The sequence below is a fragment of the Cyanistes caeruleus genome, chromosome 2, assembly GCF_971803275.1.
Source record: "Cyanistes caeruleus chromosome 2, bCyaCae1.hap1.1, whole genome shotgun sequence".
NCBI classification, from domain to species: Eukaryota; Metazoa; Chordata; class Aves; order Passeriformes; family Paridae; genus Cyanistes; species Cyanistes caeruleus.
In genome coordinates, this window is record NC_141702.1 from 117,544,720 (window position 1) to 117,557,327 (window position 12,608).

At 39.6% G+C, this 12,608-nt stretch overlaps 1 protein-coding gene across 9 annotated transcripts in view; it reads right to left on the reverse strand.

Moving 5' to 3' along the window:
* LOC111926444 (uncharacterized) overlaps positions 1-12,608 on the reverse strand; it is a 61,864-nt gene that overhangs the window by 13,247 nt on the left and 36,009 nt on the right. For 4 of the 9 annotated variants that reach the window (XR_015281979.1, XR_015281974.1, XR_015281992.1 and 1 more), the window contains 5 exons: positions 5,983-6,109; positions 5,223-5,315; positions 2,541-2,690; positions 2,278-2,354; positions 1,773-1,883 (listed from right to left, as the gene is read on the reverse strand). The gene's annotated coding sequence lies outside the window, so the exon portion shown is untranslated. Of the gene's footprint in view, positions 1-1,772; positions 1,884-2,171; positions 5,402-5,982; positions 6,110-9,816; positions 10,172-12,608 lie in introns of those variants that run through there. The other 5 variants (XR_015282000.1, XR_015281985.1, XR_015281982.1 and 2 more) reach the window with 4 other exon arrangements.

Genomic DNA, 12,608 nt, shown 5'->3' on the forward strand with positions numbered 1-12,608 from the left:
CCACAATATTACAAATACAAGTGGTGACAACTTTTCCACGTTCTCCACATTTGTTTTCACCTGATAATATTCATTGCAACTACAAGTTTCCAGCTCTAAATATTTCATCTCGTATGGATTCGCACTCTTAAATCACACCACAAACAGCCTACGCTTCTACCTTCTTATATTTTTATGATCCTTTTAGAGGAGTTCTGTATCATTTATTTAGATTCATTATTGCTTTTCTCCCTTAAAAGCCACTTCATTTAATGTAGCTACCACTTCCATTTTTCAATACATATATATATATATAGATGGGGTGTGTGCGTGCTCTGACATCATGATCAGCATTTTGCCAAGCAGCAAGCTGCAGTTTTGCCAGTCTCATGCTGGAGGAGAAATCAATGACAGATTCTAGATCCTTTATATGCACACAGACTACAAAATGTCAAACAAACCTAAGCAAGCAATTCCTTTTCCCTGGAATTCCAGGCCAGTATCTTTGCCCAGTTCCCAGAAGTCAACATAAATCAAGAAAAGACTCAAAGATAAAGACACAAAAAGACTTCCTACTACTTTCAGAGTTTCAGAATGAATCTCTGCAGTCATGAATAATCCCAAATGAACTGTCAGTGCAACACACTTCCCAAAACAGAACATTTACCCACACACAGAGTGAAAGAATGGGAAAAACTGCTTGCTGGTAATTTAGACTCTCCAAATACATTTGGGAATATTCATCAGACTGGTTAAATCTGCTTTGTACTTTACAGAGGCACACAGAGCTCTGTAAAATCCAAGTACTGAGTGCTTGCACACACTCAGGTATTAACATCAATTTAAATGATCAGTTTAATTAAAGCAGGCAAGTTTAAGCACAGACAAGCCCTGCAGTGAATCACTGCTGAACGCGTATTAAAAAAAGGCAGGGGAGGGGGGGTGGAACCACTAAGCTGTAACTCCTTTTCCCCACTTCTTTCCCTGAACACACTCAGCCCAATCATATGCAGTTTGTCCAAACAGGAGCTCTGCGTGGCTCTCCCCTCTCTTTGTTTTCCCAGCTTTCTCCAAAGCTGTAACAACTCCTTGGCTCTTTTTCCAGGCAAGGCTGCTAGCTTCTATAAAGGGACTCCAAAGCTGGCAGGCAGCAAGCACACGTCTGCTTGCAATATCCCTGCTTTACCATCTCTTTCTGCAGACACTCATTCCAATGCTTGCAAGCCAAGCAAGGTATTTTCCTTAGGTCTATCTGTTCCATCTTAAGCAGTGGGTAAGATAAATTCCTTCAGAGAAGATCCCAGCCCTCCCTCAGGTCATTCACACTACATGAAAGACTTAAAAAAGAGTTTTTCCTCGATGACATTGCCAGAGTTGCAAGTCAGTATCTTGCACACAAAACCCATGCTAATTTATTCAGCTCTCTTATCTGCCTCCTTTGCACTCTCAGCTGATATGAGGCACTCCAAGTTCACAGTGCTCCCCTAATGCTGCACTGCTGTTCCCTTCCCCTTCCAGAGGGAACATTCTCTGTACCTATTTAGCAAGATGGCTTTTAAAAATAGGAACACGAAATCCAGTGCTGAGTTCAGGACAGTTATGGGAGACACAGCAGGTGCAAACATTCTCTTACACAGCATTTTCTGATGATATGACAAAGGAAAACTTTACTTGCAAAGGTCTTAGAAGGACTTTCCAGGGTAATTTTCATCCCAGCGCTTTCCAGATACAGTAACCAAAATCCCTTTCAGCCCGCAAGTGCTAGAGAAATGTTTCAAAAAGCCAAATTGTACCAGACAAGACTGAGATTTCCTGAAGAGGGCCAGAAGGTGTCTGTGCCTCTCTAGTTGCATGCTGTCCTCAAACTTCCCACTTTCATCCATTCATTACTGACACAGAATTCCCTGTTAAAGATACAGAATTTAAAGGCAGCACAGCTTCAATATGTGGAAAATTCAGAACAAACACCCCTCCGTTTAACATGCAGTTTACTGAAATTTGGAGTTTGGCCCAGCCAGAGCCTTACATGCAGACCTGTACTTGGTGTGATGATTCAAAAAAATCAGCTCGTGGCATTTCTAGTCAGAAAATTTCTGGATGAGAAACGTGCTGCTGTTTAATTTAGATTTTTTTTTTTTTTTTTCTTGCTTGATGCTGAACACATAGGAGTTAATTGGACATCAAGCTTTTAATTTTCCAGGCTCTGCAATTTTCCTGTGTTATTGAATTCAACATACTAAGGTGGCAGATTCTGTTGAACCTATTTCAAACCCAACCCAAGTCAGCCTAAAGACTTGCCTGTTTTGCAGGTGCTTGCACACATCCCTTGGATTGTTCTGTTCAATGGCAGGAGCAGTGGGGAACAGGTTTGTCCCCTGCAGAAGCAGAAATGAGGTTTGGACAGGATACCCAAGGCAGGGGAGGGGCAGTTAAAACATCCACATATCCTCAAGGAGTTATAAAGTGAAATTTCATCTCACTGTGAAGCACTCACACCTCAGCCCAGCCCTCAGAGGGTCACCCACCCACCCCTTCAGAAGGCAACACACTGATCAAATGACCTTATGCACTTCTGTATGTGCATCTTTTGTCCTGCCAAAGAGCTCTGGGGCTGACAAGTTTTGAGTGTGCTTTGAAGAATTTCAGAATTGGTTCCGAAAGGTTCACAGACAGCAACGAGCTGCACGAGGCTCCTGGCTGAAAAAAGAAAGCTGGGAAAGGGGAAATTATTTGTCACTGAAGCATGAAAATTTTCACCATAAAGCAGCAAAGTTGGCATTTTCAAATTACCAAACAGTACCTCAGAATACAGTATAAATGCTATTAAAGACTACTAGAAAGAAAAATAATAGTTTTCCCAAGCACTGACTGTGATTATAAGTCATTCACACAGCTTTTCCTTCTAATTTCTCCCTACAGTTTTATTTTCAAAGATCTCAGACACCTTCTTGCTTCGATATTTCAGGAACAGGCATCTCATCTATCCTAGCCCAATAAAGCACCGAACCTAAATCAAGCTCAGCTCCATTTATTTTACTATCAGGTAAAATAATGCTGCAAGCCCAAAATTTAAAGGCAGGTTTTGTAACTAAGACAATGCCTATTGACAAACAATTATTAACTACAGCCTAATTATGCAATTGTTTCATCAATTTTCAGGATTGCAATCTGTCTTCCCAGTCTTTTTTCCTCAAACCAAGCACTAAGAAGTTCTTAGTGGCATCTTTCAAGCTAAACACTACACCAAAATGCTCTCAAACTACACATTTTTTAAATGACAGAATGATTTAGGCACATCAGTGTTTTTCAGATTTCTTGTGCTTAAAATATTCTGTTGAACTACCCAGAATTCAAGAAGTTTTAGAGATGCTGTTTTTACTAATGCCGACAAATATGGCAAAAAGCCAAATCTGCCTCCTCCAGGCTCCAGAAGGTCACACAGGAATAAATGGAGCCATGAATCAGCCCAGAAATGTGGGATTAGAAGATGTGCAATCAAATCTTAGCCTCATTAGAGTCATTACAGCAAAACTCCTATTGCATGACTTTAGTGGGTACAGGGGGAACACTTTTCACTCAAAACATCCTGATTAAGGAATGAACCGCTCCAATTTCCAGTGAAACACTGGATCTCAAATCCAGCAGGGCAAATTACTAAATCCTTTTTCAGGGCAGCTCTGCTTTATGTTGGCAGGCAGCATGCCTGGAGTATCAGACATTTCTCCCTGTCTCCCATTCCCTTATTTGACTTTGCTGACCCCAATTGAGATATGGGGAATCACATCTCGTCCCCAGGCACGCCAGTCCTGCCCAGTCCTCACTCTCTCCCAGACATCCCTGCTGAGCTCAGGGGATTTATTTACAGGCACAGGAGTTCAAAGAGGTTTTGCACCTTTTTATTAAAAAGTAGATCCTCTGTAACCTGTAGGTATCAAGACCATTCTCCTGCAGTTCCTGCTCTGCTTCGTGGGCTACATGTGCTGTGAACTTGATCCATCATTTTGTTGGCAACTGGAAAAGCTTGCATAATCTGCAGTTCTACTCAGCTATGGACAGAAATGCCCCCAAGAACTTACAAGTCCTCTTCCACAAAAGCTCACAATTATCACTGCATCATTCCTCAGCAACAGATACAGAATATGAATTTCACTTGCATGATACAGAAATAACCTGCTAAGCATTAATATACAGGCAGCAACCGGTGGCTTAAGAGATATTTTCTTCTTTTAACACATCCAGTGGAAGTTAAAATCCTTCTGCTACCTATAAGAGAGGCCTTTTTTTGTGTGTAAAAATAGCACTAAAAGAAAAATACTTTGATTCCTCAGCACCAAGTGCTTAAGGTTGTTTACAAGCAATTGATAAAGCCCAAGAATCCAGTACAACACCTTGTTGTTTTCCAAGCAGTTACAACCGGAACTTGGAGAAGCAGCTTTTTTGGTGCATTTTTTACCCAGTTTTTCACAATTCTTCTTACAAAACGTTGGTGTTATGTAAGAGGGAGAGTTCTGATTCCCACAAAAATCTTAACAGCTCCCCTAAAACTGGGATAAATGATGGCCAAGCAGCCCCAGACAAAGGAAATTTGGGCACTGGTATCTCCCAAACAGGCTGTTAGACCTGCCCTTGCTCAGGAAGGGAGAACATTGTGGGTGCAAATTTCTCCAAAATATACCAAGGCTATGGGAAGTGATCCCAAGGATTTGAGGGCTTTGGATCAGTTCTGTGGGGCTCTGAATTCTGGGGGAGCCTAAAGTCAGTAATGAACCAAAAACATTTCAAGGCTTCCTCCTCCCAACAGTTGCTTTAACATTGGTAGATAAACATCCATATTTAAACTATATTACTAACAAATATCTCTTCTCCAGATGGTTGTCTTATCTTTTGAAAAGCATCTTGGAAACAAACAGAAAGACCTGTATCTTAAGGATAAATAAATAAGTTATTATTATTGTTATCATCATCATCATCATCATCATCATACTGTGTTCTTATTTCCCACTGCTGAGGGCATTAGCTATGGAAAAGTGTCAGGAAAAATGAATCTCAGTATCTACAGAAGAAGTTCTTTAAAATCTGAAACTGATCTCTGCACAGGCACAATTCAAAAATTAAAGCAACCCTGGACTAGTTTCAAGTGCTCTTACCCAGGAATTTCTGTTACAGATGTAGCAGTGATAGCTACAAATGTTTGGAGAAAGCAAATTACCATTTTAATAAAACTGCTGTGCATGGGTACTCACCAAGCAGAAGTACACTTATACAGTGCAGGGACAAATCTCTTCAACTAAGGACAGCAGATAATTAAAAATACACATCCCCCACTGGAACAGGCACTGCAAAGGAAAACAGGGCTCACTGTGGTCAAGAAGAAACATGAAGATGAGTGAACATGCAGACTCTGGAAATACCAAAACATCACAAAAGGAAATGGGTCAGAGAACAGAAATTGCAAACATGGGGAGGGAATGTATTTGTTCAAATTTTACTGAAAGTTTGGTTTTCTACAGTGACCTTGGCTGTTGGCTGCTTTAGCTGCAGTAGCAAAACAAAAACAGAACAGGAAATTCCACAGTTGTCTGAATCAAAAAGTGCTCAGGAAAAAAAAAGGGGAAATGACAAAAATTGGAATGATTTGGCAGAAAATCAAGCAGAAAAATTGAGTCCAGCTGACATTTTTGTGATTTCTTTAAAACATTCTCTTTAAGATATTTTTCTTACTGGTATTTTATTTCAATGCTTTGTTGAGAGAATATCTTGCATTTACATACTTGAGCATAACATTCTGGGATTTTTTCAGTTAAAGCAGTTGCTGATAATGTTTTAGCAGTTGTTTTTTTGTTTTTCTGTATTAGGTAACTTAAAGCTGCAAAATCTCAGTGAACTCCATCCACGCTGAATGTGTGACAGCATCTGTCAGCCTCAATTAGTTTTATTTTGGGATCATGCTGATCAGAATATGCCAACAAAGGCACTAAAAAGCATCAAAGCAAAAATAATCACCTCTGAATTTAGGAGGCCTCTTCCCATCTGACATTTCCTTGAGGACTGGGCAGGTGGAAGATTCCCTGCGCTGCATTTTTTGTGTGCACTAAGAGCACCCATTGACTTCAACCAGGAACAGCAGAACCTGAAACAGGGAGCATAGAGGGGTCAACACCTGTGCAAAAACTCAAGTGGAACAAGAAATAAAGCTGCACAATGTCTATTGACTGCAAGAAAATGTCCTGTATTCCTCCTTGGTGTGGAACTTATTCCAGCACAACCCTCCAGAAAATTATCAACGTGTCTTTTATAAATGTCTTAATGCTGTTATCACATATAATGTGTCAAAAATAGTTGTTGCATGTGAGCTTCACGAAAAATAAGTTTAATCACTATTATTTTTTAAGTTTCTGTGATAAGCAGCCATGCAGCATCAGGGAATTGGGTATTTTTTATTCTCCCAACAAGAGAAAAAGATGTTTCACTGTAAAATAAAGGCTGGTAGATAGATTTAAAATATGGCAGAACAAAAAAAAAATCTGATCTGCAGCTAAAATATGAGGTGGTCTTAAACAGGGTGGGGGGGGAAAGTAAAAGAAATCTAAATCTTCCTATTTGAACAAGCACTTGTGTGCCTGTGTTTCACCTGCCAGCTCCAGCTGTGCACAGCAGTTCCAGACACTCTACTCACTGGCTGCTCCTATTGTCTTGGGGGACTTTTGTTTAGTCTGTGGTAGATGGCTGCATTTTAAAATAATAATAAAAGAGAACTCTGCATTATCAGAACTCATGCCAAGCAACTATAAAGAATTTTGATGGCTCTTTCATTTCGCATGAGGCTTTAATCTGCAACAATTACCTTTTTCCAGCATGTGTGTGTTCCCCCTTTGTGACTGACAGGGAATACAAAAGCCAGGATAAGTGATATTGGCTACAAGCCACTTGGACATGACCTTTTCATTGAAATGTTTAAAGCATTGGCTGCTCCTGAGGTTTAATCCTCAATTCCTCACTTGGGCAAAATGCTTACAGATCTGGATTTTTTTCTACAATGATTAATTGAGGCGTTTATTTCTGCTCCCTTGCTTTCCCAAGCAATACGATCAGGTGTGGCTGACTTGAGCACACACCTTCATGAGATCAACAGAAAAAGAGTCAGAGTTGCAGTTATTTTGGTAGTTCTTTCATGTCACAACTTATGATTATCAGTTAGGATGTAAAACGTCTGGAACAGAGTTAACATGCTCCAAATAATGCAGGATTCTTAGCAAAAAAACTCTTCCAATAGAATAAGGAGTCCTTGTGTTTGTGTTCACCACTGGGCCCACTGTTAAAATGATGATTTTAACAAGATGTCACTGTTGTTATAGTAACTTCTTATGGGTTTAGATTCTTATTGCTTTAAAACAGAATAAGTAAATTAGCATAAGAGGAAAAAATATTTTCCTGAGACATTTCAGTGCCTATAACCACAAAGTAAATATTCAAGAATCACTTGTAAATGACCACTGGGTGCCATTTTCAGTTTATGGCTGATTTGTGATATTTTTATTTTTTTTTTTTCCCCTCTTATCCAAATGATTCTGTATATCCTTGGCTTCTGAGGATGCTGGAAACCACAGAATTATTTGGAATCCAAGACTGCAAACAAAGCTCTTGGATTCCATGTGGCTGTAGATACAGGCAACATCACAGCAAAAAAAGTGATGGGTTTGTACATCACTAATAAATCTGCCCAAAGAACTCAGAGAAACCCCAACCCACCAGTGCTACCACTGAAAATCATCCCTGTGAGAAAAAAAAAATGTGCAAATGATACACTAGAAAAGAATTGAATTTCTGCCTGAACTCAAAGCTGCCACTGAAACAAAGACAAGTTGTTCTGGAGCAGTCCTTCCTTCCAGGATACGAATGGGATCTGTTCTGTTTGCAGGGGAAAGGGATCTTTTCCAAATGGCTGCACTGGAAGGAATTTTCCATGCAGTTTTCACAGGCTGCAGTGACTGACACTGCTGCTGCAAGCAAAGGTGAAAGTGAAGTGTTTGCAAGATGTGCTAAGCCACTGAAGCAGCCCTGCAAAGGCACAGATCTTCAGCCAATGGCAAAATAAATTCTTCTGCTGACCAAGTAAAGTTACAACACGTCAGTAGATTTCTCTGTTTAAAAGACCAAAATGTAAAGACAAATATATTTGAGGTATTTTCTTCTTATATAAAAGTTTAAATTAAAATAGATGCCTGTTCTTCCAGAAGGAGTCCTCCCCAGCAATGGCCAGAGGGCAGTGTGGCATAAAAAAGCCAGGGGGATCAGATTAGGCTAAGATTTAATTCTTCATTTTTAGAAACAAGCAGTGCTCCAATTATCAAAGTTTAACTTTATTAATGGCCATTGTGTAAGTGACACTGCAATGAGGTTAAAAGGGGCTGCTCACAGCTGCCTCAGAGCTGCTGCTGTTTGTCCTGCTCACCACTCTCATGCAAAACTTCCTCTGTAACAGAGAGGAGCAGCTCCTTAATGAGGCTCTCACAGCTTTTCTGAAAAGCTTGAACAGTACACACATTTAAGAGGCTTCTGAACGCTCAGAGGGCTTTCACATCCAAAACACTCACTGTGACATCACCCAACTTTACAGCGGCTGTTTCAACCTTAACGTTTCAAACCTCTGTGAACTCCTAAACCCACGGAAGGTGACAGCTCTGCACAAAGGCTCTGCTTGACCATCCCAATACAATAAAACTTGAAAGCTCAGAGCCTTTCCAGTACTTCAGATAGGCTGCCAGTCTGCTTTGTAGTGTGGCAAACTGGTAATTAGGAAGTTTGACATGTAGCAAAATATTTGTGGGTTAATTGTTGAGCACTTATTTATTCAAACCTGAATTCTGGAGTTTCTCAAAACTTCTGATGCTTTCCTGTGGTTCCTCTGGGAGAAGCAGAGCAGCTATCCACAAGCCCCCCCAGCAAAATGCCATGAAGTCTTTATTACCTTTAACCAACTATTCCTGCCTGCACCTTTCAGCTGTGCTCACATAATCAGAGAAGAGAACTGGTGTCTATTGACACTAGAAATCACACCCACAAATTAAGGGTAGTGCTAAAGAGATCATTTTGTAGGTAATTCTCAGCCTCATCTTCTAAACAAACCTGTGATCTACTGCCAAGTTTATTCTAGCATTGATTTAAAAGAGTTGGAGGCTGAAAACCCTTAATGACTTATTTTTAGTGCACACTTTTGTACAGATGCATTACTGTTTATAAACACTGTCAGTATACAAGGACAAATAACAAATGCCAGAGAGATGGTTTGGGGGGGAAAAAGAAAAATCACCAAATTCCTGGAACTGCAGTTTTAATATAAACTCTTAGTATTTTTAACCCAATAATAATTAAAACCCTCACAAATTTGGTAATATTTACCAACACTTACCATCTCTGGTCACAGTACAATTCATCAAAACTCTGCAATTAATTATCTTGATGGAAATTAACCTGGTAAATGTGCACACTGCCAGACACACCCATGGACAGGGTGAGAGGAAGGTTCTGCCAGTATTTTATTTACTTCTATGAACAATCTTTCATTTAAAGTGTTTCACTTCTTGCTGAACACTTGTAAATGTAGGATATTGAATAATGAAAATAAAAAATGAAGCAGCAAACAATTTGTCAGTCAAAACCTTCAGTGTTTTTCATAATCAATACTCTGTTTTGCTCATGTAATGGGAAACAAAATGTTACATCCTAAAAAATCTTGTCAAAAATTTCAATTATACAAACATGATCCCTACAGTGAATAAAGTTCATGCTAGACATAGCTCAGGGGAAGTCTTCAGGTTCACATTTATCACAGACAAATTTCAGGGTTCTTTCAGCAAATATTTTATTTTGGAAACTCGAAATGCTGTTAAATAAACACAGGGAGTATCCCTGCACGGGAGCCCAAATGAATTTGAGAGCTCCTCCATGATCTAAAGCAGTTTTCTTGTCAGTCTTGACAGAAAGAGTAGGACTAGAGAGTGGTACTCAAATTACACCCATATTATGTACTTCCTCCTCAGGATCCCAGAGAGCAGGGAAGTAAACACTGAATTACTGAGCTGAAACTGAGAACAAGTTCTAACAGCCTCACACTCTCCAGGGAGAGAGTCACTGGAATTCAGCTGCTCTTTTCTCTCAACAGGGGTTGTTTTCCATGCAGCAGAAAAGAGACCTGGATGTGGGAAAACATTCCAAATATTAAACACTTCTGAAAACTCTCTGAGGTGTCTTTCTGTGCCTAAATAGATCTCAAAATGTGACCACTGAACACCACTTTTAATTGGGCCTTTGACAAAATCAAACAGGAGGAAGAAAGGGGTTTTTTTTTTAAGAAGTGATATGAAAAGTTATTTATTGCAAAGTGATAATGAAAGTTGGTTTGTTGGGTTTTGTTTTTTTTTTTTGGAGAAAAAAAGGATGCTCAGCACCTCACTGCCTTACAGCATAAGGACCCAACCTCCAAGTAATCAAAGATGTGCACACATAGAACACCAGGGGAATTTCTTGTGTGAATATCTCCCTTAAACTGGTGTTTGAGAGATATTACAAATGATAAATACTAAAAATCTTAAACCCAGTTCTGGCCACATCAAAAGCAGTGAAGTTGAAAATAACAAATTGACTTCAAGTGTATTCTCAAGAGCAGTGCCCTGTATATAATGATCAAAATATGCAACACTGGGTGTGACTGCTCACATTTCTTTTGTTTTGATTTGTCCTTGACTGCCCAGGGAAAAACCCACTCCAATATTTTGTGTCATTACTCATCTCAGAAGGGATTATCTGTTACAAGAAGAAAACTCCAGCCATGCAAAAAACAGTACTAGTAAGGCAAGCTGGAGGGAACCTACTGCTCATGCTATAAAATGTGTATATAAAATTATAAACTACACATGCTCCAGTTCTCAGTGTGAAAATTAATCAGGTTTACAGGCTCAGAATCACAGAGAAAGTGAAGCACTAAGCAGGTAACACAGTCATATCTATGGATAATGAACACCTCAAGCCATCAGTATTTTTCCCCTCCACTGAACTTTGTTCTCTTGAATCCTTTTCTCTGTTGTTTGATAAGAGCTAAAATAAAGGATTTAAAATTGATGTGCACAAAAGTTCCCCCATTCTCTCACCACAAACTTGTGTATAAATGAACAGCTAACAACACACCCCATTTATTTTGTCAAAAATGACAGCACTTGAGGACAGGGAGTTAAGGTCTGTATGAACCAATGTGGTGATTGGTGACATCTGAAAATAATTTTTCCTTACCCTTGTTGAGATGCAACCAGTTGTGTCAAAACTATGCAGCAGCCCCAGTCAAGCAGAAGACCAAAATGAAGGAATTGCAGGGTAATGTTATAAATGCAAAGGCAATTTCGGGTTATATAAAAGAGAAAATTTATTATCAAACAATAATAAATTCGAACAAAGAGAAAAAACCACAATAAAATAAGCAGCGCAGCGCTGGGTGGACAGGGTCTATACGCAAGGTATAGATGCTCCCAAATCCACGCCTGAGAGTCCTTTGGCCTGGGTTTTTATAGGAAGTTTGTGTCCCGAGGCCAAATTCCAAGCAGGCACCCTTTGCTAAGAGGTTCTTGATTGTTCGAAGAATAGATTTCCTGGCACTGGAGAATAGAGTCAATAGACGTTGGGCAGAGGCTCCTCATATGTAAAGAGGTCCAGGATGTCTTTTTGATATCATTTTGGTCCGGGCCTTTAGGGTGGAGTGGTGGCACCCATCCTGGAGCCGATGGCTATCTCGGCTGGCTTCTCTTCCTTTGTCTAGTTTCTCCATTTCTCTAGCACAGGTGGTCAGGGCGGAGATGCTCGGTTCGGCGATATCTCGTCCGGGCCCGTTCTTTTGTTCGTTTGATGGCCCGTGTCCTGCCCATTCTTTCTGGGCTGATGTGCCTGCTTGCGATTGTTATCTGGGTGCTTGGCTGCAATCTGTTGCTTTGGAAGAGAAATCCTGCCTCGACTTGGAGGAGGATTTCTCATTCCATATTTTCATCATTTACAATCACATATACTTTATTTAAACCTTTTCTTTCGAATTTTTATTCATCTAATTCTTTATTACAGTCCCCCACCTAATAATTTGACTACATTAAAAATTCGTATTATTTTATTCAATCTTACAGAGGGATGAGTGTGAGATTAACCACATTCACTTTTCTCTCAGTCTGATATTTTGCTTTTAGGATTTAACTCGTCTTCATCTCTGGAGAAACAGAATACTTGGTCAAATTGTAAACATACCCGGTTAACTTCACTTTTTAACAAATCTAAAATTATTGGTTCATTATTGAAGGAAGCTTTTGTTTCATGTTTTAAATTTCTATCTTCTTAATACATTTTTCCACTTATAGTACACGTTTTCAAGTTCGCTTTATTGTAACATAGGATTGATTTTGAAATATGCTACAAAGGTGGATTGTCTTTTTCTTCTGATCTAGATGGTCTTATTACATTGACTATAAATTGAAATCGGAGGAATCCCTCCCACTTCTCTCTTGTACCTGAAGTGGGTAGTTTTGATCTTTTGTCTTTCAGGAGTTTGAAACTGCCCGTCTTTAAAACTTGCCTCTGAGTGGTAACATCAGACCTCC